The sequence below is a fragment of the Melanerpes formicivorus genome, unplaced genomic scaffold, assembly GCF_026170545.1.
Source record: "Melanerpes formicivorus ecotype bairdi unplaced genomic scaffold, bMelFor1.0.p_v2 SCAF_5, whole genome shotgun sequence".
Taxonomy (NCBI): Eukaryota; Metazoa; Chordata; class Aves; order Piciformes; family Picidae; genus Melanerpes; species Melanerpes formicivorus.
In genome coordinates, this window is record NW_027142357.1 from 36,768,939 (window position 1) to 36,795,120 (window position 26,182).

Sequence of the window (26,182 nt, forward strand, 5' to 3'; positions counted from 1 at the left end):
AGGCTGGGGAAGGACTTCTCAGGATCTCAGGTAGTGATAGGACTAGGGGGAATGGAATGAAGCTGGAGGTGGGGAGATTCAGGCTGGAGGTGAGGAGGAGGTTCTTCACCATGAGAGTGGTGAAACCCTGGAATGGGTTGTCCAGGGAGGTGGTTGAGGCCCCGGCCCTGGAGGTGTTTAAGCCCAGGCTGGATGAGGCTCTGGGCAGCCTGATCTAGTGTGGGGTGTCCCTGCCCATGGCAGGGGGGTTGGAACTAGATGATCCTTGTGGTCCCTTCCAACCCTGAATGATACTATGATCTATCTATGAGAATTCATCACTTCTGGAGAGCCCAAACTAAACGGCATGTAACTACCTCAACTAACTCCCATGAACCCCACACTTCCTGCTTCCCCAAGCTGTGGTGTTCAACTTCCCATTTAAATCCTGAAAAAAACCAAAACCAGCTGGCATGCATTTGCAAGGAAATGAAGAGTGGGGCTTGTTGGTCATTCCCCCACCTGCACAGAAGCGTTGAGGACTCCCCACCATTCAGCGTGGGATTTATTAAACAGACACTTCAAAACCAAAGAGCTCTGTTTGAAAGAGCAGACTTTGTAAACATCCCCAGATTCGGTCCTAAGGTTTGCAGAAAACTTCTTTTAAGGCTTTTGTTGCCTCTAAATGCATTAACAGTTTCGCTGTCTACATACAGAGAAGTTTCAGTATTCCCTTTCCTGGCAAATTTGAGTTCCTTCAGCTGGACTGCATCGCTCCAATGAGGACGTGGGTAATGAAAAGGCTTGAAGCAGCAAGGTGTTACTGATGTGACAGAAACCAAAACAAGGTGGTAAGAAAAAAAACACACCTTTAAAATGACTGCATTTTGGGTCATCCATACTAATATTTTACCATAAAACATAGGTCTAAGAGACTCATACTGCAAGAACGAAGAGAATCATCTGAAAGCAAGAGAATAGTGCTTGTGACTCTTTTTTTAAGGTGCTGCTTCTGATGAGATGTGTTTGTTTTACTAGTATTCAAATGCACAGATGAGAATAGAATAGAATAGAATAGGAGTAGGAATAGGAGTAGGAATAGGAGTAGGAATAGGAGTAGGAATAGAATTTACCAGGTTGGAAAAGACCTTTGAGATTAGAATAAACCTTTATTAGAATAAACCAAACCAGGTTGGAAGAGACCTTCAAGATCATCGTGTCCAACCCATCAACCAATCCAACCCACCCAAACAGCTAACCCATGGCACCAAGCACCCTGTCAAGTCTCCTTCTGAACACCTTCAATGACGGCGACTCCACCACCTCCCCGGGCAACCCATTCCATAGCGCAATCACTCTTTCTGTATAGAACTTCTTCCTAACATCCAACCTGAACCTCCCCTGGCGCAGCTTGAGACCATCATCGAGATCATCGAGTCCAACCCATCACCCAACACCATCTAAGCAACTAAACCATGGCACCAAGCACCCTATCCAGTCTCTTCCTAAACACCTCCAGGGATGGTGACTCCACCACCTCAAGGCCTGGGCAGCACATTCCAATGGCCAAACTCTCTTTCAATGAAGAACTTCTTCCTAACATCCAGCCTAAATCACCCCTGGTGCAGCTTGAGACTGTGTCCTCTTGTTCTGGTGCTGGGTGCCTGGGAGAAGAGACCAACCTCTGCCTGTCTACAACCTCCCTTCAGGGAGTTGTAGACAGCAAGGTCACCCCTGAGCCTCCTCTTCTCCAGGCTAAGCAACCCCAGCTCCCTCAGCCTCTCCTCATAGGGCTGTGCTCCAAACCCCTCCCCAGCTTTGTTGCCCTTCTCTGGACACCTTCCAGCATCTCAACATCTTTCCTAACCTGAGGGGCCCAGAACTGGACACAGGACTCAAGGTGTGGCCTAACCAGTGCTGAGTACAGGGGCAGAATGACCTCCCTGCTCCTGCTGGCCACACTGCTCCTGATGCAGGCCAGGATGCCATTGGCCTTCTTGCCCACCTGGGCACACTGCAGGCTCATGTTCAGCCTACTATTGACCAGCACCCCCATGTCCCTTGCTGCCTGGCTGCTTTCCAGCCACTGTGACCCCAGCCTGTAGCACTGCATGGGGTTGTTGTGGCCAATGTGTAGAGCCCAGCACTTAGATGTGTTCAATCTCCTGCCCTTGGACTCTGCCCATCTGTCCAGCTTGCCAAAGTCCTTCTGCAGAGCTCTCCTACCCTGTAACAGATCAACACCTGCCCCCTACTTGGTGTCATCTGCAAACTTACTGATGACTGACTCAATGCCCTCATCCAGATAATCAATAAAGATATTAAAGAGGATGGGGCCCACCACTGATCCCTGGGGGACACCACTAGTGACTGGCTGCCAGCTGGCTGTGGCACCATTCACCACCACTCTCTGGGGAGTAAAAAAATAGTACAAATAGATACACTGAAGGAATCTCTCTCTGACTTCAAGCAATAAAAAGGTAAATTACATTGATGCTGTTTTCAGTGGACTTTATTTAGCCAAATCTAAACAAACTAACTAAAGTTCAACAGCTCTTATTGAACTATATTTCTACAATGCCCTAAACAAACATGGTCTTTGCCCTTTGTAGATGTTTCTTAGGTGGGAAGATCAATACAGATAACCCAACTGACAAAGCTACACTGCATTTGTTTCACTGCTGCTCGCTCCATGAATAATTATTACATAACCTATGAGATCCACATCAGCCCCACTTCCATCTGACACTCCTCAAAGTAATGCACCAGTTTAACAGGAGCCTGCAAAAGAGCACTGAGGTCTCCAGTTTGTTGCTCACTTCTCAGTAGTGGAATGATGCCCTGGAGCACTATTAAAATACAAGGAAAGAGGTGAAAGATGAGGAAGCGTGAGAAAACCCTCTTTATCATGTTAGCTATTAGAATGTGCTTTTGCAGTAGCTTTTTTCCCACCAGTCTGGTTCTAGATTTGGCTTCTCAGATGTCACAGATGTATCCACTCAGCCTGCAATCCCCCAGTTCTCTGCTAGGCTACTCTTTTAGCTGCAAATTTGGCCAGAGCCTCTACAGGCTGTGAACACAAGGGAAGGAATGGTCTCTTCACTTGACTGCTGTCCAAAAATTCTTGGTCAGGTGCCAGATACTGCAGAAATGGCTGTTCATTAGTTTCAGAGATTACTCTTCCCCAGCTACTTGTTACTACCCTGAAGCACTGAAGAAACTACTCTTGCCCTGGAGCAGATGAAGAGCACTCAACAAGGCATAAACATCAACTCCAAAGGTTGTAAGCACCTGTTTGAGAGGACCTGAATGGTTCCAGACGTAATTCAGATGAAGAATCACGGGTTGAGTCACTTGCCAGTCTGCACTGGGGAAATGAGCAGCAGTTGTCAACAGAGGAGCTGTAAAATCCTTGAGATTTGCAGCTGTTCCTTCGCTCTGAACCTCACCCCTCCAGCTCTTCTCATTCACAAGACACTGCCAAATTCTTCAAAGCTCCACTGTGCCCTCCTGGTTTCATCTCATTCAGCCTAGCTCTGCTTTGACCAGGGCTGTTTTCTCCATCCAGTTTGGCTCTAGGTATCAGGGCAGTACATCACCCTCTACCATTCCCAGAGCAGTACATCACCCTCTACCATTCCCAGAGCAGTACATCACCCTCTACCATTCCACTGCCATTTATTTCCAAATTCAATGGTTTATCTTTCCCCTCCTCCAGCTTTGCAAGGCAGGCATCAGTGCAGATAGATCATGCCACAAAACCAGTTTTTCGCTTCAGGGGCAAGAAGAAGGTGGGTGGGTGTGGTGAGAGCAGAATAATGAAGGGTGGGTAAGGAGAAGACTCCTTGCTGCTTGTGTTCAACAACAATCCTCTCCTCAACAAAAACATTTCATAAAACCAGTTGGTCCCTCCTGAAGTGGCAGGTCACTATTTAAAGAGGCCTTCTAGAGTGAAATAAGGCCTAAAAAAAAGGAGCCTTGATGAAACCCCACACTGCCAGCACTCCAGCCAGCAATTCCTAGGAACCAGTGGGTGTCACAGACACAGTTTGCACTAAGGCAGGAGTGAGCAAAGGAAAATTACATATAACCATAGATCTGTTTCTTTCTTGCCTTTGTCATAATGGCCACTCTCACCACCTCTCTCTCCATCTTCCCACGTTAAATGCAGAAAAAGTGACAAACTCCCTACTTTAAAACCAATTATGAAAGGGCCAAAACACAGGGGAAGAAAACTCACCACGTTCCAGCTGGCAGAAGTGACACCCTGCACACACTATGTCAGCAGAAAATCAGAAGCCTAAAACTAGATGAAAACTAGGTCAGAAACTGTCATTGCAGCTTTAGGAGCACACAGGAAAGGAAAAGAAGGTGACAATCCTGCTACCCCAAATCCTGACCCAGCTCACAGCAATCAAGTCTTGTTTCACCAAGCAGCTGTATGCTGAGGTTATGACAACACAGCCCTCTCCACAAACCATGGAAGATGAGTACAGAGATAAAAATCTGTCTCCAGTTTCTCAACTGTCCTAGATACAGCCCTAATTTCCAGATGAACATCAACAAGCTGCTTGTAAAACAACACAACCACTCGCTCCCAGCAGCCAAAAGGAAGTGCAATGCAGAGTGCATCCATCTGACGTTACCCAGGCTGCAGTTTCAGCCTCCTTCAGCCCACCACTCCAGTTCAAGCCTGCTTCCTCCACACTGCTGCAATTCCAGACACTGCTTCATGACCCATAAAACTGAAGACAGGATTGATCTAGCAAAGTGAAACTGGGATCAGAGAGCACATTGGTATCTGCATTAACTGATGTCTCAACAGGCTGGGCCTCTGGACTCACCAGGCATCATGCAGTGTCCAGCAGACCCTTCAGAAGAGTTGTGGGTTCCCCCTTCTCTAAATAAGTTTGACAGGCAGCCTGTATGTGTTAGTCTTTGCAGTTTGTGTTTAGACAAGCTGCTTCTGCTCCTGTTAACCTACAGATATTATAAAGGAATCTTCCTGGTCTAGAAAGTGAAGCAGGGGGACAAACAAACAAACCCCAAAAGAATAAACCCATCCAGATGGAACAAATATTTTAGTGCTAAACACAAGCAATAACTACAAGTAATGCTTACTTTGCAAAACATCTATGACTGTAGTCAAAAACTTCCTATAACAGTACCAAACTGACCAGCCACACAGCAAACCTGCAATCATTTTGGGCAGGGTTTTCAAAGGGCTACAACATCTATTTCTGGTCGGGGATTCTCTCTTCTTCGTGCTGCAGCAAAAGCAAAAAACACACTTTCTCCTCGAGCACCGGGAGTGATGTCTTCACCACATGAAAACTGAGCCCAGTGACAGCTCATTTCGTGTCTGCATGGCAGTGTCATCCCACCAGCTGGTTCAGAAACACTACCTGGCACATCGGATCCACGATGCTTTGCAACTCACAGGGCTGCCTCCCCCAGCTCTGTGTGCAATTTCAATGCTCTCTTTTACAGGAGGAAAAAAACAACCAACCAACCACACCCCCACACCCCCCAATTTCATTTAGTGGACAGGAAAATGACATCATGGCAGCTGAATTAATCAGGTTTTTGGTGCAGAAGTTTCTTTTAAGATGGCCAGTGCTTCCTCATCAGACAGCATACACAACATTTGCATGCTGTCATAGTGCAGAACAGAAATGTCTTAACCATGATTTATCACTCCTACTGGGAGCCCCCTCAAAGGATGGGTAAGGTCTCCAGCCTCGTGATGAGTGGGCAGCCAAGGGTCACGTTTCCTTCCTTTGGGACTACTGAGAAGATTATAAAGTCCACCCAGGGAGGTTGAATACTGATGACCTAACCTTCCTAGCCTCACTAAATATCACTAAAATCCGCAAGCTTAGCAAGTGACCTACTGCAGCTGAGCCGGGGGAGCCACCATCTGCTTGTTTATTGTGGCTTTCAGACTACAGCTCACAGAGACAAACAAATAAATTACTGCTTGTTTCAACCACCTTGGAATTAAGGGAAGGAAGTTATCCCAGGGACAAAGATTTAATATCATCAAATACTCTGTTAGAGGGAAAGATCAGGCTAAACCAACAACAGGATGGATAAAGGTATTCAGTCTCACTTTCATCTTGCTTAACACTTTCAACTTGCCAAATACTGCAGATGAGAAATCCCACAGATGAAAAAAATCCTGCATGAACCTACCCAGTTTTGAGCCTGCACAGAATTTTGTTTGCAGATTTAAGATGTGTTATTTGTAACCCAGATCTGGCAAGGCAGCCATTTTTATTCCTTTTCAGTCCAAGCAAGCTCTTATCAGCCTGAATATTTTAAGGGAAAGAAAATAATTGCAGGCTGTCTTTCCCAAAATCAGACCTGGCTAAAAGGAGAATTCCAGTGAAGCACATAGAAATTAGAAATAGAAATAAAAATAGAAATAGAAATAGAAATAACCAGGTTGGAAGAGACCTTCAAGATCACCGCGTCCAACCCATCAACCAATCCAACACCACCTAAACAACTAACCCATGGCACCAAGCACCCCAGCAAGACTCCTCCTGAACAGCTCCAATGACGGCGACTCCACCACCTCCCCAGGCAGCCCATTCTAATGGGCAATCTCTCTCCCTGTATAGAACTTCTTCTAACATCCAGCCTAAACCTCCCCTGGTGCAGCCTGAGACTGTGTCTTGTTCTGGTACTGGCTGTCTGGGAGAAGAGACCAACATCCACCTGTCTACAACCTCCCTTCAGGTAATAAGGTCACCTCCTCCTCTCCAGGCTGAGCAACCCCAGCTCCCTCAGTCTTTCCTCATAGGGCTTGTGTTCCAAACCCCTCACCAACTTCGTTGCCCTTCTCTGGACTCGTTCCAGCAAGTCAACCTCCTTCGTAAACTGAGGGGCCCAGAACTGGACACAGGACTCAAGGTGTGTCCTAACCAGTGCAGTGTACAGGGGCAGAATGACCTCCCTGCTCCTGCTGGCCACACTGTTCCTGATGCAGGCCAGGATGCCATTGGCCCTCTTGGCTGCCTGGGCACACTGCTGGCTCATGTTCAGCCTACCATCGACCAGTACCCCCAGGTCCCTCTCTGCCTGGCTGCTCTCCAGCCACTCTGACCCCAATCTGTAGCACTGCATGGGGTTGTTGTGGCCAATGTGCAGAACCTGGCACTTGGATGTGTTCAATCTCCTGCCCTTGGACTCTGCCCATCTGTCCAGCCTGTCAAGGTCCCTCTGCAGAGCCTCTCTACCCTCCAGCACATCAACTCTTGCCCCCAGCTTGGTGTCGTCAGCAAATTTACTGAAGATGGACTCAATGCCCTCATCCAGATCATCAATAAAGATGTTAAAGAGCATGGGGCCCAGCACTGATCCTTGGGGCACACCACTAGTGACTGGCTGCCAGTCATATTGGTCAGCTAAGGCAGCTCTCAAAACAGCACTCCAGGTAAAAGACAAAAAACTGTGCCTTCAGAGTGATGTACCACCACAGATCCCTCCTGGACACACAAAACTAGCACCTGGTCCAACAAACACCCTCATTTCCCTCTTTGTTTCTTTTGTCTACAGAGCTACACACAGCAAACCAGCAAAGCAAAACAAGAGCAATGGATAAACAACATCGGGTGGTTCCAGATTTGGCAAAACCCCTTTGTTGTACCTCAAAATGAGATGATTTTACCACCAGACAACACAAGCAGCATGGCTGTCATCGGTCAGACACTTGAAAGAAGGATGTTCCTGTAAAGCTGGATTGCCACCTGCCACATCTACCACAGGTACTCTGGCAATGGTACCACCTCCTACACCAACAGATCACTGAGTCCCAAAGAGTGGAACAGACTAACTGGTGATCCTTGCAGCAAAGGATTAACAATTTCCCTCCAAATGCTACATGAAGGCATTTGATACCAAGCCAAAGCAGGCACTTGGTGAAGCCTGGCAGTATTTGATCAGTAGACGGAGAACTCAAGGAAAACACTGTAGGACATAGTATGAAAATACATGCTTAGTGTCTACAAGTGAAGGTTTCCTCCACCTTTTCTTTCATGCACTGAAAAGCAAATTTGCAGCAAGTATGGATGGCTGTCCTCATCTCTCTGGAACAAACAGGAAAAGAGGACCAGCCAAACCCCTGCTGAATTTACAGAGTGCTGATATGTACTGGCACCGTACACTGCCTGCCAAAGCCACTGCCCCACAGCTTCCTTCCTTTCAGAGTCTTCTTCTTGGCTGCAGATACTCAGTATGACAGATACCTACAGATCCTGAGAAGATCTCTCAGAAGAGGAAAAATATTGAGAGAGTTGACACTGCAATGAATGCACAGGTGGAGGAGGCGGCCACCCAGCTGCCTTCAGCCTCTGCACACTGGTACATCACCATCTCTCTTACACACAGCTGTTGAGCTTGCAGTCCTACCAGGTCTGTTCCTGGATGCTTTTACAGATACATGAAGGAAGCTGAACCACCAGCACTAATGAAGTACCACCACTACCATTAGAGTGAAGTGATCTGGCAAGGGAGCAGTTCCCTTGGTGTAACATCTCCTCTCCAGCCCAGAGCTCCTCCAGACACTGCTCTGCTGCTCAGGGACACGATGCAGAGATGCCCTGGAACCCAGCTGCCCCAACACAGCGCCCCTTTGCTAAAGCTGGCCACAGGAAAGCAGAGCTCTCCAAGGCAGCATTACATCCAGAGCACAGCAAACAGGGCTGCTTCATTACCACAGCTCCTTCCCATGTTTGCAGGAGATCCAAAATGCCTGAGATTGGGTTTTGCTAAAAAAGGACACACTGGGACAGCTGCATTTCCCTGAATAATAGCAAGATGGTGCTGATAAAACTCAAAGCTTTTTTTCTATTTTAGGTCTTTATCCCATCTAACTCCAGATCTCCTATACTCTTCATCCAAAAATGGTCCTTCTCCTCCTGTTTTACTTAAGAATTTTCTCCTAACGCTACAGGTCTCCATTTCAGACATCAATGTCCAATGCAGGTGCCACGTTCTGGGCTGCTGGGTGTTTTTTCCCCATGCCAGCTACCCTTACAAATTCTAGGACAGTATGTTTTGTAGAATCCCTAATCATAAAATCCTTCATCTTGCAATGGCTGGGAATCACAGCCACACACTGTTGCCAGAAATCAAAAGCAGAGCTCTACCCCTACCCTGCATACAAAGGACACATTATTTATACACTTCCTGCCTCACAGGCCTAAAGAAGGAGATAAACATGTCTGTTGTTAAGTGAGCACTTCTGGAGGCTGTAACAGGACTTTTTAAATACACTGCTCTGCCTTCAAACTGATCCTGACATTTTCACATTAGGACATTCATCTTCCAGCCTCCTTTACTGGGGTGGTATATGTGCAACAACAGCTTGAAATACCCATGATGACAAGAAGTAACCACACTCATTAAGATTTCTTTGAATAGGATACAATAACAGAACAGCTGAGGGTGGAAGGGACCTGTGGAGGCCATCTGGCCCAACCCCCTCCCCGAGTCAAGCAAGTCACACGAGAAAATCTTGGAAACTGGTATTAAAAATGCAATGTAGACAGAGTTATTTCCTTTAGAGAATGCAGCTGTCTAAAGGGATCTGTTAACAAACATGGCTCAAAAAAAGGGGGAACAAGGTGCAACTCCTCAGTGACTGAAACGTGGAAAGAAGCAGGGAAATAAGATTCAGACGTACCAGGGTTGTTGTCATTGTCCAGGACACATCAGCACATTCCACACATGCACACAAGAGGAGAGTATAAAGTTGTAAACTGAGTGGATAAAATGAATCAGCAAACTTGGGAATCTAAAATGAACTTTCTCAAGGCTGCCCAGAGATTAGACATTGAAGCAAACATCATCTAGAGGGTATGCAGATCACGATGTATCTCAGGCATCTCCATCTACTGCCTTTTCTCTCTCAGAGCAGTTCAAAACAGATTACAGCTCCTAGCAGCCTGCAGGGAGAGTAGGAGTACTAGTTCCATTTTACTCAAAAAGAGCAAAACCCAGCTTGCTCAAGGTCAGAACGGGCTCCAGGTCTTTACAAGACAGCCAAAGGGGTCAGCTGTGTGCTCCTGCTGTGCCATGCCAGCACTGACAAGATTTTCTGTCAGTATGCTGAACTGCACCATGGAGTCAGACAGGCAGTGAAGATGACAGAGAAAAAAGAGCAGGAGGATCTCATGGAAGGTAAAGAAAGAAGAAAAAACACTTCTTGGAATCACAGATCAATTATCTCCTGAAATCACTTACCCATAGGAATGTGGCAGATCAGAAATATTACCTTCCCTGCTTCCCATCACTGATCCTGGGATGCCAGAGTTTTCTGTCTCCTGTGAAATGTAAACCTTCTGGTTTTAATTACTTGATGATGCTATTTTATGGACCAGACTCAGGCATTCTTCTAGAGTGTAAACTACAAGGGAAAACTCTAACATCCATATTCTTCTAATTGCCTTTCCCTTAAAGCACTTTCCATGTTAATGTGCAGTGCAGCAGCATCAAGAGAGCTTGTTCCAATGTTAAAATAAGCTCTGTTTGAACATTTATGACCAGCGGTATCTAGCACAACGGGCTTACAAGTGAGCCCTCCAATCCTGCCCCCACCCAGCGTGTGTGCACTCTCTTTGCACCCAAGCAGACCACTGAAATCAATCAGATTACTCACAGAAACTATACACAGGCTTTAGGTATTATTCCTTGTCAGCTGTAAGTCCACTGCAGGGCTCAAACGAGGGACAAAAGCGTGCATGGAACATCCCAGAGTTTGCTCTTGAAGAAAATATAAAGGCTTGTCTATACAAGGGGAAGAGTGCTTCACATTCACACCCTGCTTCATTCTGCAGTAAACTCCCTGGTGTAGACAAGATCCTACATGCTCTTACCAAAAATATGAAATACCTGGCAAGCCTGTATTTATGAAAATTTTACAGTTGTCCTATTGCTGGCAGCAATTAAACAGCCAACACCACTAACACCTCTGATTCAGAAAGCATTCCCTCCACGGGCAAGTGCTAAAAAGGAACATAAAAATTACAACCACACAGCCAGTACTTGCCTAGTGGTGGGATGCAAACTTTTATCCTTCAAAAACCTAAAGATTCACTCAACTCTTAGGTCTGTCTAAATCTTGACAGGTTTGCCAAGAGAGTCTGTTCTGCCTCACCTTGACCTGTTAAAGGGATGCTTTCAAGTCCTGTGTAACTCAGGGAGCAGAGTTCACTGATTCATGAGGAGAACAGATGTAACACCACCAAGAACTCACTTAGCTCCAAATCCTGTGAACGGAGGGAAAAGCTTCAAAGAAATGGAGTTCAAGGTTTCTCCAGGGGAAAGTGTAAGAACTGAAGAAAGGAGGCTCAAGCCAGGCTCACTGAGGAGAGAAGCCTTTGTTTTTCCTATTAGCAGACATGATAAAAATAGGAAGAAACCAATCTTGTTTCTACCAGAGCAGGGGACAGGGTTGGATTTCTCAGTCAGATACAGGTAGCTAGCTCCTTGGAACACTTTGCTAATAAAAGAAGCTCCCTCAAGAAGCCCAAATGACCCAAGATGCAGTGCTGGTGGCACACACTGCTGCAGAGGATGCCTTGGAAGAACCCTCGACGCAGGCACAGGGCAGGGAGGAGAAAGAGAACAAAGTCCTCTGTAACAAACCACTTTTACAAAGCTTTGAACTTCAGCAGAATAACTTAATGTCACTTTTGTTCTCCTTTCTTTATTGTCCTTTAAAGACAAAGAGCAGCATTTTTGGTCAGGGAAAAACCCAACCACCATTAATTAGATCTCTTTTTTCCCCTGAACTTTCAAAGTACACCGAGCACCCTCTGAATGAGTGTAAATTATCAAGTGTTCCTGTCAGGCACTGATTGACCTACTGCAGACTTACAGAAAACACATCTGGAAGTGCACCAGAGAGGCACAAAACACAGCTTAGGCGGAGAACAAACAAGAGCTCTGCACACTCCAGCTCTGTATTCCTAGAGGTTTGAAATGTATCTGAAGCTGTAGGTCAGTTGGGCACATCATTCCAGAGGCACAGTGCTCCTACACTCCCATCTACTTTTGCAAGCATAATTTACCTGAAGATAAAGTGAAGTTTAACCTTGATGCCTTCCCCTTGGCTCTTGAACTCTTCAAAGTGATTCCTTGCATGCACAAAGAAAATTTTGCTTGCATGCTGAAAAGTTTACTTTGTCATAGCTAAGCCATGTTTACACTTTGTGGCAGGAATATATTCCTCACTCCATCCTTCAAACTTTCAGTTTCTGGCAAATACTGTTAAAAAAAAAATCCAGCAACTCAGTCCTTAACTAACACAAAAAAAAAACCCTCTTTGTGATCTCCATGGGAATTTAGCCCTGAGTAAAACAGATCTGGAAGGATATTAACTAAATAATCAACACAACTCGAAGGCATTTCTGGTGTAAAACACAAAACCTGTTCCTCTCCAAAATTAATATTAAGAATATTTTTGTCTTTTGTCATCCTTCATCAAAAACAAGAAGAAGGGAAAAAAAAACCAGGCACAAAACACCACAGAAAAAGGGGGGGAGGGGAAGCCATCTAAAACCAAAGCTGAATGAAAACCAACCCACACATTAAAGTCTCTAGCAAATTCCATCTCATTTAAGTTTCAAAAAGCAAAGGTCATATTCTGCTTCTCTTTAGTTTCTTTTTATTCCCTTTATTATTGTTCAAACCCCAACCTTGTTCAAGTCTAGTCAGAAACATACATTCTAAGGAAAGGAAAGGAACATCTGTTAAGGAAAGAAATGGGTTAGTTTAATTGTAAATGGCTGCAAGAATCCTTAGATTACTCAAGTCCTAGTGTTTCTCCAGGTAGAACAAAGCTGAGACAGTTTAATCTGTACTCTGTCTTTCCAGCCATTAAACATCTCAGCTGTTTTAAGGGCCATAGCTTTGAATTTGACTTGAAACTACCAGCTTTTGACAAGTCATAGATGTTTAATGATTAATACTTAATTGCATTAAGTCCACGGCAGGGACGTTCCTCCAGAGCCTAATAAAACATTGGAAGGTGCAAAACTGCTCTGAGCCCAGCAGAGCTCCCCGCAGCCTAACTCCAGCCATGTAGCTGAGAGGTCACGCTCACACAAACACACACATCAAAAACCTACTGCAGGGCGTTTCCTGTGCTGCTAACAAGTTCCAGCTTCTCTCCTGCTCCATCTAAATTTAACCAAGACTAAGATCAAGTCTTAGGAAGAAGAAGAAAAAAAAAACAATAACACAACAAGAAGCCCAAACCAAAAGAAAAAAACGAAACAACAAACCAAATTAAAAACGTAAAACCCAACCCACTTACAAAGTAAAAACAAGGGGGGGAAAAAACGAACCCACACCAGCTATGCAACTTCAGTGCAATGCAGCAAGCATTTCCCAGGCACCTTGGCTTTTCAAGCTGTTAATTATCAAATCTGTGACAGTGATACAGAGAACAAGCAGCAGCCCCTCACCCTTCTGCCCTATGCATTTCTGAAGCCGTGCTTTGTATGCCAGGAGGTGTAGATAACACAAGCACTAACACCAGCTGCTAATTCAGTAAATGGATGTAGAAGTGAGTGACCTTCACAGGGGAAGTCAGGAGTTCAGCCAGAAGCCAAGGCTCTTTGCTATGGCCAAGTGTGCTTTGCTATCTGGATTAGAGAACTAACCACAGCAGTAGCTGGGATTAAGCCGAAAAGTCGCCTTACAAAGTCTTCAGACCTTGCTCCAAACGTGCTAATTCTCGAAGGCTTTAATTACAGATTTGGCTGAGCCAGATGGGGATATGCAGGTAGAAGGGTAAGAAACCAGGTGAAGTGAAGGAGCTTCAACATCCACACTGCTGACTCCAGCCACAGACTGGCACATTCACACACCTTCGCTGTCCCAGGATGCCAATGCAGCTCCTTCTCCAGACCGCCCACACTGGCGGTTTCCACTCCAGCAGCACGACTCCTTCACTTCCCACACAGCGAAGCACACGTCAGACACTCACCTTCCACACTCTTCTTCAGCAGTGCTGGAATACCTTCATCTTGTCTTTAAAGGTGGTAGAGTAATACTTGGATCACTAATCAGAGAAAGTCTTCTAAGGGCCAAAATGTTACTGTGAACAACTGGACCTTAGATTATGGTGATTTTTTTTCTCTTTTAATACCACCCCATAGTTTATACATCTGAAATGTTTATTGACAATTAACAAGTTCAAACTTAAAGACAACACCAGGAATTTAAGGCAGCTGAGAAAAAAAACACAGAGACGGAGAGAGAGATTCCAGCTGTGAATCTGTAGCTTTGTGCCTGCCATGGGTACAACAGTTAAGAACACCAGAACTCTAAGCTGTATCTGTTTTTGCAGTTTCATACAGGTCTGGGCATAGCTGAATTCACCAAGGCACAAAAGGGAGAGCTGAAGAACTTCAAGACCAGCCCTGCTCCCAAAATTGTTTTGGTCACTGGATTGCAGAAGTGCCCAAAAAGCACTTCACAAAGCAGTGCTTCACCAGGTCAGTTACTGTGCAGACACAAGAAAACCACAACCCCTCCACCTGCTGACACAGAGCATCTACAGCAAAGGGTGAAATGTGCAGTGATGTCTTGAGCACTGCCACCAACTTCAACAACATCAAGACCCTAGAGCTGCTCCTGATCTGACCTCAAAGACAATGAAATTCCTGTGAACAACTAAGCAAAGTACTTAGTTACTGCTATCACTGAAGTGCTCCCTTTGTAAGACCCAGGGAGATTCTCAAGCAGTCCCTGAAACCCAGCACGCTGTCCTCCTCCAGCACTTACCAACTGACATCCCTCACAACAAGACACCAGTGAGGAGACACTTCAAATCTGGCAAGCTGGCTGCTCTGCAAGGCATTTAGTCCAACAAGCTAGTGGAACTTCTGCTGTCAAATTGGCACTCTCATTAGAAATTACTACTCTAGACCAAGAAGATAAAGGAGGGCAAGTGAAACATGAAGCTGGAGATGGCACTGCCCAGGGAAATCAAACACATATTCCAGTAACTGCTCCCAGTCACACACTGGAGAGAGAACTTCAACAGACACCTTGGTTACCTGGCCTTCAGCCTCCAGACTCTCATGAATATTCCTTAGGTGCAGGAATCTGACACAGAGAGACCATGCACTGCAGTTCAGGTATCAAGACACGGATCAATACGGGGACTGCTGATGCTCAGCACCTTTGTCGGGGATGTGGACAGTGGGATCAATGCACCCTCAACACCACCAAGCTGTGTGGTGCAGAATCATAGAGTGCACTTGGTTGGAAGGGACCTTTAATGGTGATCTAGTCCAACCCCTCTGCAGTCAGCTGGGGCATCCCCAAATAGATCTGGTTGCTGAGCACCCCATCAAGCCTGACCTTGAATGTCTGCAGGGATAGGGCTTCTACCACCTCCCTGGGCAACCTGTTCCAGTGTTCCAACACCCTCATAGTAAAAAAACTTCTAAATCTACCCTGCTCCAGATTTGAGTGGGCTGCAAAGGCACACTGTTGGCTCATGTCCAGCTTCTCATCCACCAGCATCCCCAGGTCCTTTCCTGCAGGGTTGCTCTCAATTTCATCATCCCCCAGCCTGGATTGCTAACAAGGACTGCCCCAACCCAGGCGCAGGACCTTGCACTTTGCCTTCTTGAACTTCATGAGGTTCACTTGGACCCACTCCTCCAGCCTGTCCAGGTTTCTCTGAATGGAATCATGTCCCTCTGGCATATTGACCACTCAGCTTGATGTCATTTACAGACTTGCTGTGGGTTCACTCAGTCTTGCTGTCTGTATTGTCGATAAAGATATTAAACAGCACTGGTTCCATTATGGATCCCCGAGGGATACCACTTCTCACCCATCTCCATACGGACATTGACTCATCGACCATTACCCTTTGGATGGAACATCCAGACAATTCCTTACCCACCAAACAGTTCACCCATCAAATCCATCTCTCTCCCACTTAGAGAGAAGGATGTGGGGGATCGTGTGAAAGGCCTTGCAGAAGTCCAGAGAGATGACATCCATCCCCACTCTGGGGAGATCCCACATGGAATATTGTGTCCAGCTCTGGGCTCCAGTCTAATAAAGACATGGACCTGCTCATGTGGGTCCAGAGGATGCTACAACCGTGATCAGAGGGCTGGAAGCCCTCTGCTGTGAGGCCAAGCTGAAAGAGTAGGGGTCATTCAGCCTGGAGAAGGCTCTAGGGAGACCTTATGGTGGCATTTCAGTGCTTGAAGGGGGCCACAGGTAAAGTGGGGAGAAACTCTTTATGTGGGGGTACAATGACACAACCAGGGGTAACGGTTTTAAACAGAAAGAGGGTAGATTTGGATGAGATGGTAGGAAGTTCTTCACCATGAGGGTGGTGAGACACTGGAACAGGTTGTCCAGGGAAGCTGTGGATGCCCCCTCTCTGGAAGTGCTCAATGCCTTACTTATTATTCAGCAGTCAGTTTTCTAGCAGCAGCGTCTCCTACACACAAACGTAGTTTTTAGCAGTAAGACCTTATACATTCGTTGGGCCATATGCTTTTGTCTCTTTCCACTGCCTCAGCTCTGTCATCATCAACTCTCCAACCTCCCTGGTAAGTCTTGGGAGCTGAAAGCAACCAAAAGAAATGAACTAACCCAGATTTCTCAGACCTTAGCCACACACAAAACAAAGCTGACCTTTCTCTTTTGTTTTTTTTTCCTGGAAAACATTAAGGTCTACCTCCTGATAAAGCCTGAAATACCAATATTTTTTTTTTAGTCAAAACCACATCTCTCCATTTAAACCTTAATTTAAAACCCATTAATATACATTTCAACTTACAGATGCTTATGGGTGTCATTACAAATAACCAACAGATCGGGCTGATGTTCTCATACGCAAGGGTTTGAAAGCTTGCTGATTAATCTTTCATCTTCAAAGAAAGGTCTGATCTTGATGACAGTAAGAAGTTCAGCTAAAGAGAAACAGAACAGCTCTGCTGAGGCTGCCTAGTTGCCTTCAGAAGTCTATGCTCAGATCACAAAGTTGCTATGGCATCAACTCCAGGACTGTGGTCAGACACACAAAACGTCTTTTTCCTACAGACTGTTATGGGAAGCTGAGCAACTCTGGCCATGAACCAAATATGTTTTGGCTCCAAAGCAGACATAATTCATCACCACTTGGACATTCCAATGGTTAGCTAAACTGAGAAAGCAAGGCAACCAGCACTTTAGAGCATCCCTGTAAATGAGGCTCCAAGTACACCGCAGTAAGCTGAAAGAAATTGCATTTGTGCTGACCTTGTTTAGGGGAATTATCTAATAACATAGCTCTATTTTTCCAGCACTTAACTGTCAGAGCAGAACAAATGGGAAAGGTTCAATTTTGGCAGCTCCACATCAGGCCACAGGAGGAGAGAATTCTGTAGGATCCAAGCTATCACATTTATTCCCTTTATTTCCTTGGTATTTTTTATTTTATAAGCATCAGGCTATTTTTAAGCAACAGCTATAAAAAAAAAGCCCATCTAAAACAGGACTGTTGCTTGCACTGAATAATCCTGCAAAACTCTTGAAGCAGCTTGGATGAGCAAAACGTTCAGCATACTTGAAGGCAGCACACCTCCTGCAAGCTGACAGGCAGCAGTGACAGGAGCCCAAAGCAAACCTCCCACACCCCCAACTGTTTAGCTCTCCAAACGCTAGCGCAGCGCTTGCTGGTTCAGGCAGAAAACACCACGTCTGGAGCAGACCAGGCAAGTGCCACTTTCACTCTGGCACCAAAGGGGACAACCAGGTGGGTACAGTGCAGAGAACGGGGTCGAGGGGACCCACTCAGATCTATACCCCCTTTTTTCCCCGCCCACGCTCATCCTCACACAGACATCTTCAGATAGATTCTACTTTTGAAAGCAATCCTTTAGCACTGTTATTCTCTGTCCAATACACATTAAGAGGCTTGGGGCAAACAGTTAACTGAAATAACACTGCTGAGAAATGAGGAAGCTTTCTAGAGCACAGGATAAAATACCCAGTTACTATACATTATTAGCATTAAAAGACAAATCAAATTATCGTTTTATTCTCGAGATCACAGCAGGCAACAGTAACGACCACAAGGGCAGGACCTTCGATTGCAGCAGTCACAGAAAAGTCCTTGCCCACGGCCACACATCCCTGCCAGTCTGCAGGGTGAATGGCTGAACTTCGCACACCTCTCCCCCTGCCAGCGCTGCCCAGGGCACCCCAGCACCGGGCTGTGCACCGCGGAGCTCCCCTTGCCGCCGCCGCCAACTTCAGTGCCATCGCCCCGGCAATCGCGGCTCCTGTCCCTGGCAGGGGCTTCTTCGCCTCTGACTACCAAAACCAGCCGCAAAACCAAGTTTTCCTGAAAGCAGGATCTTCCTCTCCACAATTCCTGCTAGCCAAGGCACCGAGAACTGTGCCAGGCAGAGACGGAAAGGTGTGTGCGAGGAGACGGAAACCGCGGCCGCGCAGGGAGCACCAGGCCTCGCCCCCGCGGCAGCGCCCGGCAGCGCCGCTGCTCCCTCCCGCCCCGGGCCCCGGCCCCGGCCCCGGCCCCGGGCAGCTACTGCCGCCCGCCCCGCTCCGCGCTCCTCCCCACCCTGCCCCCACCTGTGCCGGCCCCGACACCGGTCCCGGTCCCGGTCCCGGCCCCGCCGGCGTGAGGCAGCCACCGCCTCCGTCCCGCCACCTTCCACCCGCCCCCCCGCGCCGCCTCGGCCCCGGCCCCGGCCGCGGCCCCCGCCCCGCATCCGCCGGGCGCGGCCGCAGCCCGACATGCCCGGACTGGCGGCTCGTCCAGAAAGTTTCTGTCGCGATCGCGCTCCGCCGAGCCCCCGCGCAGCCCCCGAGAGGCCGGGCGAGGGGCGCGCCCCGCACGGCGAGGGGGCGGCGGCAGGACTCACCTCCGCCCGCGGGGCCCGGCCCCCGCGCCCAGCGCTCCTGCGGCGCGGCCCAGGCACGGCTGCTCGGCGGCCGGCCCGGCGCGTCGGCGGGATGAGCTCACTGGGAGCGGGCGGCAGCAGTCCCCGCCCCGCGCACCCCGCGGCCGCCCCTCCAAGGGACCGGCTCCGCGGGGCGGAGCGGGGCAGGTCCCGCCGCTGCCTCAGCCCCGCACAGGGGTCCCGCCCGAGGCCGCGGATCCCTGTGACCCCACAGGACGGCAGCGAGGGCGGGCGGCGGGCACGGCCCGGCGGCACGCATCCTCCACGGGGCACCTCGGGCCCCCGCTTCGCCGCCAGAACTTACCGGGACGCGCGGGAAGGGCCTCGGGTGCCGCCCCGCGCCGGCTGAAGGCGGGCGGGGGCCGCTCCAAACACCTGCACAGCCGCTCATCCCGCACCTCCTCAGCGCCTGCGTTACAGCTCCCTCAGATCTCGGGGACCTCAGCTCTGGGTCGCGGGCTGTGAGCCGCACCACAGCGACCCGTCCCGGGAGCCCCGCGCTGGGGCGGGCCGAGGCCACGGGGAAGGCCCCGAGGGCTGCGGGTGAAGTGGTCGCACCCCATAGCACTCAGCCTTCCCCAGCAGTACCCTGAAAATAACAGCGTCGCTGCTTACGAGGTCTGCAAGGGACCTAAGGATGTGTGGAGTGTGAATACCAGTGACAGGCGAGGTAGCAGTGACCCCAGCGACCGGCCAACCTGGGCCGCTGGCTTACCAGGAACGTGGCCACTGCCCGCAGTGCAGGCAGGGACGAACTCTGGAATCCTGCGAGAGGCTTTGGGGCCATGACAGCAAAGCCTGCAGCGTGAACGCTGCTGCCTCGAGAAATCCTTGTGCGTGCCTTGCCCGTTTACAGCAGGGATCAGCGAGCATGTGCAGAAAGCTGGTGCCACCTCTGAGCCTGGCTTTGGTAAAACCAGCCCTGGAACAACACTTGCAGTCACTCTATCCGTGTTTTCCAAGATACTGAAAAATTAGAGAAGAGAGCAACACTAGTGATCTGAAGGCTGAATGTGACACCTAGCAGTAAGTGTTAAAATACTCAGTTCCATGAAAAAATGGTTCAGAAGGGCTTATCAGAAAGAAAAGGAGGTTCTGGTATTTTCATGTTGGTGTGCTTGAGGTCAGTGTTTCCTGTGGTAACCCAGATGAGCTACATCCGAGCAGCCACCACAAAGCATTATCTCTAGGTGTGGTTTTTTTATGTCTAGATAACCATCTCTTAGAATCACAGAATGGGTTGTGTTGGAAGCAACCTTATAGATCATCTCATTCCAACCCCCCTGCATGGGCAGGGACACCTTCCACTAGACCAGGTTGCTCAAGGCCACATCCAACCTGGCCTTGAACACTGCCAGGGAGGGGGCATCCACAAGTTCCCTGGGCAACCTGCTTGGGATTGCCCCAACCCAGGTGCACTTGGCCTTGTTGAACTTCATGAGGTTGGCACAAGCCTTCCTCTCCAGCCTATCCAGGTCCCTCTGGATGGCATAGAGGGAAGAGGGATTTGGACTAGACAATCTCCAGAGGTCTCTTCCAACCTCTACCATTCTGTGATTCATTCTGTGATCCTTCTCACACCAAAAAAGGAAAACACAGAGACAATTTAAGAGATATTTATAAATAATAGTAAGGGTTTGCTGGGCAAAGTGTGGTTTATTTTCATGTGCAATTCATCATAGAAAACTGAATCAGAGTCAGCTGCAACAGAATGATGACAGTGCCAGAGTACTCTAGAACGTTTTCCACACTACACATGCATTTCTCAGGGCAACTCTCCATGTGTCTGTAAGGGAAACAAGAAGATCCATGTGTCTTCAGAAACCAGTCACAGGCTTGCACAGGAGGAGTGCATCCTCTCCAGCACATGAGACACAATTACCTTGTATGGTGCTGGAGGAGCAGAGCCTCTTGATTACCCAGCTGGTTGTCCTGCACTTCTCTGACTGTGCCTGGTCCCAAGGCCAGGCCAAGATGCTGTGTGTGCCCCAGCCAGCAGCCTCTCTCTTTGGTGGAGAACCCTCTAAATCATGGTCTCTGCCCTCCCTTGTGGCTGTGTCATGAGGTGCATGTCTGGAAAGAAAGTTTTCCCTCTCTCAGAGGAAATGTCTTCGTTCTGGCAGCCTTTTATAATTTAGTCTTTGTCTCTGAAATCTGAGACAAAATACCGAGCCATGACTCCACTGCTCTGGGATCTATTCCTCATCAGGCCCAGTGCCCTCTCTTCCTCTGAACCCAGAGGTTTGGGAATACTATTTACAGTCAGCTGGATTTAGGTCCTGCTGTCCCATAGGAAAGCTCTGAACCAAAGTATTCCTAACTAGGGCTCGATTTTAGCGCTTCCCCATTTGCCTCAGCAGCTCAGTGTTTTTGAAACCAGCAATATAAAGAGTTTTGCTCGCGTCAAGTAGCTTCCTTTTGGGAAGAATTTATCCCACAGCTGTTTTTCTGCTTTAACTGTGCTGCCCTCTGCTCTTTCCGTGCATTTGTTCAGACGATTTGGCCGTTCCCAGCCACCGAAATTCTTCAGCTCTTTTTGTTTCGGGGTGGGTTTTTTTTCACCCTCACAAAGATTATGGCTGTTCTCAGTCTCACACATGCCATGCAAGCTTCTAGTAGGTTTAATGCTTCTTTTTTTTGTTGCCTTTTTTTATTAACAAGAGCTTGAGAGCAAACTGGAATATAATGGCAGCAGTGTTCACCGTTAACGCTGGGGACTAGGGAAGTAAATCAAGATTCCTCACTTCTGCTCAGCTTCAGTGTTGTTCATGGTCTCTTGGGCTCCTCTACTTGCCATACCAATTCTTGGGTTTGGAGGGCTCCTTCAGAGAAGCTGACTTTGTAAGTTTTAGGAGCCTCCTTTCAGTGCACTGCTTTGGTGCTGCCAGGTCCAATTCTTGATTTACTGATTTGGAGAAAACCAGCTTGCTCTAGAACTAGCAGAATCATCACCACCTTACACTCACAGGCTGCCACCAAAGCACTTGCAGCTGAGTTTTCAACTTAACTGGGGGGCTCTTCATAACACATTTAAAGCTTCTGTCTTTAGACACCTCAAAATACTTATTTTTATTTATAATAAAGGAGTTCAAACTCATCACCTCCCAGGCAAGCAGCACCAGAACAAGAGGACACAGTCTCAAGCTGTGCCAGGGGAAGTTTAGGCTGGAGGTGAGGAGAAAGTTCTTCACAGAGAGAGTCATTGGTCATTGGAATGTGCTGCCCAGGGAGGTGGTGGAGTCACCATCCCTGGAGGTGTTCAAGAGGGGATTGGACATGGCACTTGGTGCCATGGTCTAGTCATGGGTCTGTGGTGACAGGTTGGACTTGATGATCCTCGAGGTCTCTTCCAACCTTAGTTACACTGTGATACTGTGACAAGCAATTCTGTGCCTACCCAGCCTGGACTGGCAGCTCCAAAATGCTCCCACAAAACCACCTCATTCTAAATTTGGCCTTTGGACTTGTTACAGTTTTTAAGGCTGAGATCCACCGAGTACAGCAAGTTAAAAGTGTTCAGTTTCAGTAGGTCATCTTGATTTTCATTGGGTTTGACTTTTGTTTTTGTTGATTGTAGGCTGGAGGTGAGGAGAAAGTTCTTCACAGAGAGAGTTGTTGGCCATTGGAATGTGCTGCCCAGGGAGGTGGTGGAGTCACCATCCCTGGAGGTGTTCAATAGCGGATTGGATGTGGCACTTGGTGCCATGGTTTAGTAGTCATGAGGTGTTTGGTGACAGGTTGGACTTGATGATCTTTGAGGTCTTTTCCAACCTTATTGATCCTATGATTCTACAAAGAAAAAATGTTTCAAGCTTGTGTAGTTTAAAGATAGCTCAGAGTTCACTCCAGCTCTTTACCTCTGAAAAAAAACCCCCAAAACATACCAAAGATGCTCTGTGCTAAATAAACACACACAAATAATAGTTAAAAAACCAAAGTAATAAAAAAGAGCTCCTTGTAGGAAAATAACTGCTTTTGGAGGCTGGCTCAGCTGGCAGAACCTCAACCAGCTGTAGGTGGACAGCAACCTCTTGTGGCCAAGATAGTGTACACGCAGGACTTGAGAGCTACTGACGTTTCTCAAGCTACTCATGATAGAGAGTCATAAGCCCCTGTGAAATCTTGAGTGTTAGCGAACAGCTGGAGAGTTGGAGAGCCTCTGCTAGCTGGACACTCACCAATCCTCAGTCTTCAACATTGCAACAGACCTTCTGTTCAATTGAAGAACAGACTAAACATTGCTAGCCTGTTATAAATAAAGTGCCAGACTGAATTTTCTGCATAGAAAACAATCTGAAATTCAGCACCAGTGGAATAATGGCCAGGAGCAGACTGACAAGAGCAACAAACATGCTGTTGTGCTGAATCATTGCGTGGCTTTGCTGAACACAGGGAAAGCTGTGACTGGCCTCACCAGGGAAGTCCAAGTGTCTGCAGAGCTGACAGTAGCTGAGCAGGACTAGAAACAGAGTAGCTGTCTGATTCGATAGCGCAGCACGCAGGCAGAGCAGCAGCCCTTCGGCTGGCAGCAGGGAAGAGAACAGTCAGACAGTGCTATGGGCCTGGAAGGCAGAACAAAGGAACCCTGCTGTCTGCCAAGAATCCCATCTCCTTGAAAAGATTTAGCTCACTAGGTGAAGTGCAGATTCCTCCAGATGAACTGACAAATACCTGTCCTGCTCATGCTAAGCAGGAGAAAACAGTCCAGAAGGTGCAGGAAAGGACCAGGAGGAATGGCAGCATGTTGAAACAAGGGTCTCAGAGGACAGTGGGGTTTTTAAAACAAGAGGTGCTTGGAACTGCTGCACAACAGGGACATTCACAATGAGTATTGCAGATGACACCAAACAGACCAAGGAGTATTTTTTACATTCCAGAAATAATTCCTCCACCACTGAAACTAAAGATGAGCTCAGCAAATGCTTGGGCTTTTGTGTGCACCAGTTACCAGAACTTTGGGGCTTTGCACAGCAGGGTGAGGTTACCATGCTCTAAATCATTTGCAAACCTGTGGGGAGGAACAGGCTGAACAAGAACATCTTGGAAGAGGTAGAGGCTTGAAATAACAGCCAATACTTATTCAAATGAAGTCTTTTGTTCTAATTCTTTTATTGTAGCTTCCCATATCTGCCATATGTAATTTCTCTACCATTTCATCTGCTGCAGTTTCATCAAAAGTCAGAGACTCACAACACAGACCTCAGTCTGTACCCTGAAAGCAGATCCTAGAGCTCATTCCAGAGCAGTCCATGCCAAATTCCCAAGCAGCTGTCAAGCACCACACAGCCTGGGAGTGTCAAGAGCTTAAAGGCAGGGACATTCCCTTGCCCATGAAGAAATTCACCTGTGCAGAGAAGTCCAGGAAAACACCTCTCTGTTCCTGAAGCCATCACACAGAACCTGGGGCATAACCATTTACCAATATGTTACATTGATCTGAACCAGTGGATGTGATTTATCTTGACCTCAGGAAAGTATTTTGGCACTGTCTCCCACAGCATCCTTGCAGCTAAACTGAGGCAGTGTGGTCCTGATGATTGGGTAGTGAGGTGCATGTGGTCAATAGGACCGAGTCTAGTTAGAAGCCTGTATCTAGTGAAGTCCCTCAGGGACTGGCAGTGGGACCAGTACTATTCATACATTCATCAACAACCTGGATAAGGGCACCAAGGGCACTGTCAGCAAGTTTGCTGATGACACCAAAGTGGGAGGAGTGGCTGACACACCTGAAGGCTGTGCTGTCATTCAGCAAGAAGTGGAGAGGCTGGGGAGTTGAGCAGGGAGAAATTGAATGAAATACAAGGACAAGTGTAGGGTCTTGCACCTGGGAAAGAACAACCCTGTGGACCAGTATAGATTGGGGACTGGCCTCTTAAAAATCAGCATAGGGGAAAGGGACTTAGGGGTCCTGGTGGACAGAAGGATTTCCATGAGCCAGCAATGTGCCCTTGTGGCCAAGGTGGCTAATGGCATTCTGGGGTGTATTAGAAGGGGTGTGGTTAATAGGTCAAGAGATGTTCTCCTGACCCTCTATTCTGTCCTGCTGAAGCCACATCCAGAATATTGTGTCCAGTTCGGGGCACGTCAGTTCAAGAAGGACCTCAGGGAACTTCTTGAAAGTGTCTAGTGCAGGGCCACAAAGATGAGGGAGTGGAATATCTCCCCTGTAAGGAAAGGCTGAGCAAGCTAGGTCTCCTTAGCTTGGAGGAGACTGAGGGGTGACCTCATTCATGTTTATAAGGATGGGGAAAACAAGCATCAGGAGGACAGACTTGGGCTCTTGGTGGTGATGTCCAAAGATGGGACAAGGGGCAATGTGTGCAAGCTGGAGCATCAGAAGTTCCATGTGATAATAAGGGAAAACTTCTTCACCGAGGATGACAGAGCCCTGGAACAGACTTCCCAAAGAAGTTGTGGAGTCTCCTTCTCCAGAGACATTCAAAATCCATGTGAGTGCATTCCCCTGTGACCTACTCTAGTGATCCTGTTCTGTCAGGGATGGACTGGATGACCTTTTGAGGTCTCTTCTAACCCCTAACATTCTGTGATTGTGTGAATCTAGCTGTGGTCCATCTCTAACTCAGCTTAAATATCCATAAAGTACATTGCTAGTTTTGTCCTGGAAAACAGAAATATTTCACAGGTAACTACCACTCAGTTAAGGAACATGGGAGAAACCCCAGACTTCTCCATAGAAGCAGGATTGAATTCTTCCTCCTTATCTGAGGTGTAACCAAATTACTTATTGCACATAGTGCTAATCAGCAGCTCCTGTGATCATCCTTTCATCGTTAATCAACATGTAAGTGGGATGGAATCAACATGTATGGAGGGGTGAAATGAAGCAGACATTCATGTTACATGGTAGCACTAACTGTGGATAACCCACCTGGAATCCCTGTTTAAGAGGGAGTTTCCTACACATTCATAGATTTCCCTTGTGGAAAGCACACTATAAAAAGAAGCCTCACTGACTTTTTTTGAGCATCAGCTGTTACATTAAGTCAATGTGAATTCCTTGGCTACAACTTTAGTGGCCTCTGCAATCCCTACCTGAAAAAGAGTGGTCCCAGCAGAATTAAATTCAGAGCAAGAAGTCAGCTGAGCTAGCCAAGGAACTACTGACAGTAGGAGCATTAACCTATGGACTGAGCAGGAACATCTGTTTCTGTTGTCTTCACTAACAAGTAGAAGCAGGCAAGACTGAGGAATAGATATTTCCTGCCCTTGTGTGTACAATTGCT

General features: G+C 47.6%; 1 protein-coding gene across 5 annotated transcripts in view; it reads right to left on the reverse strand.

The window, feature by feature from the left end:
* TANC1 (tetratricopeptide repeat, ankyrin repeat and coiled-coil containing 1) overlaps nucleotides 1-19,692 on the reverse strand; it is a 91,701-nt gene extending 72,009 nt beyond the window's left edge. For 2 of the 5 annotated variants that reach the window (XM_068139179.1, XM_068139176.1), the window contains exon 1: nucleotides 18,900-18,976. The gene's annotated coding sequence lies outside the window, so the exon portion shown is untranslated. Of the gene's footprint in view, nucleotides 1-10,645; nucleotides 10,766-18,899; nucleotides 18,977-19,242; nucleotides 19,349-19,653 lie in introns of those variants that run through there. The other 3 variants (XM_068139177.1, XM_068139181.1, XM_068139178.1) reach the window with 3 other exon arrangements.
* Nucleotides 19,693-26,182: the final 6,490 nt, after the last annotated feature.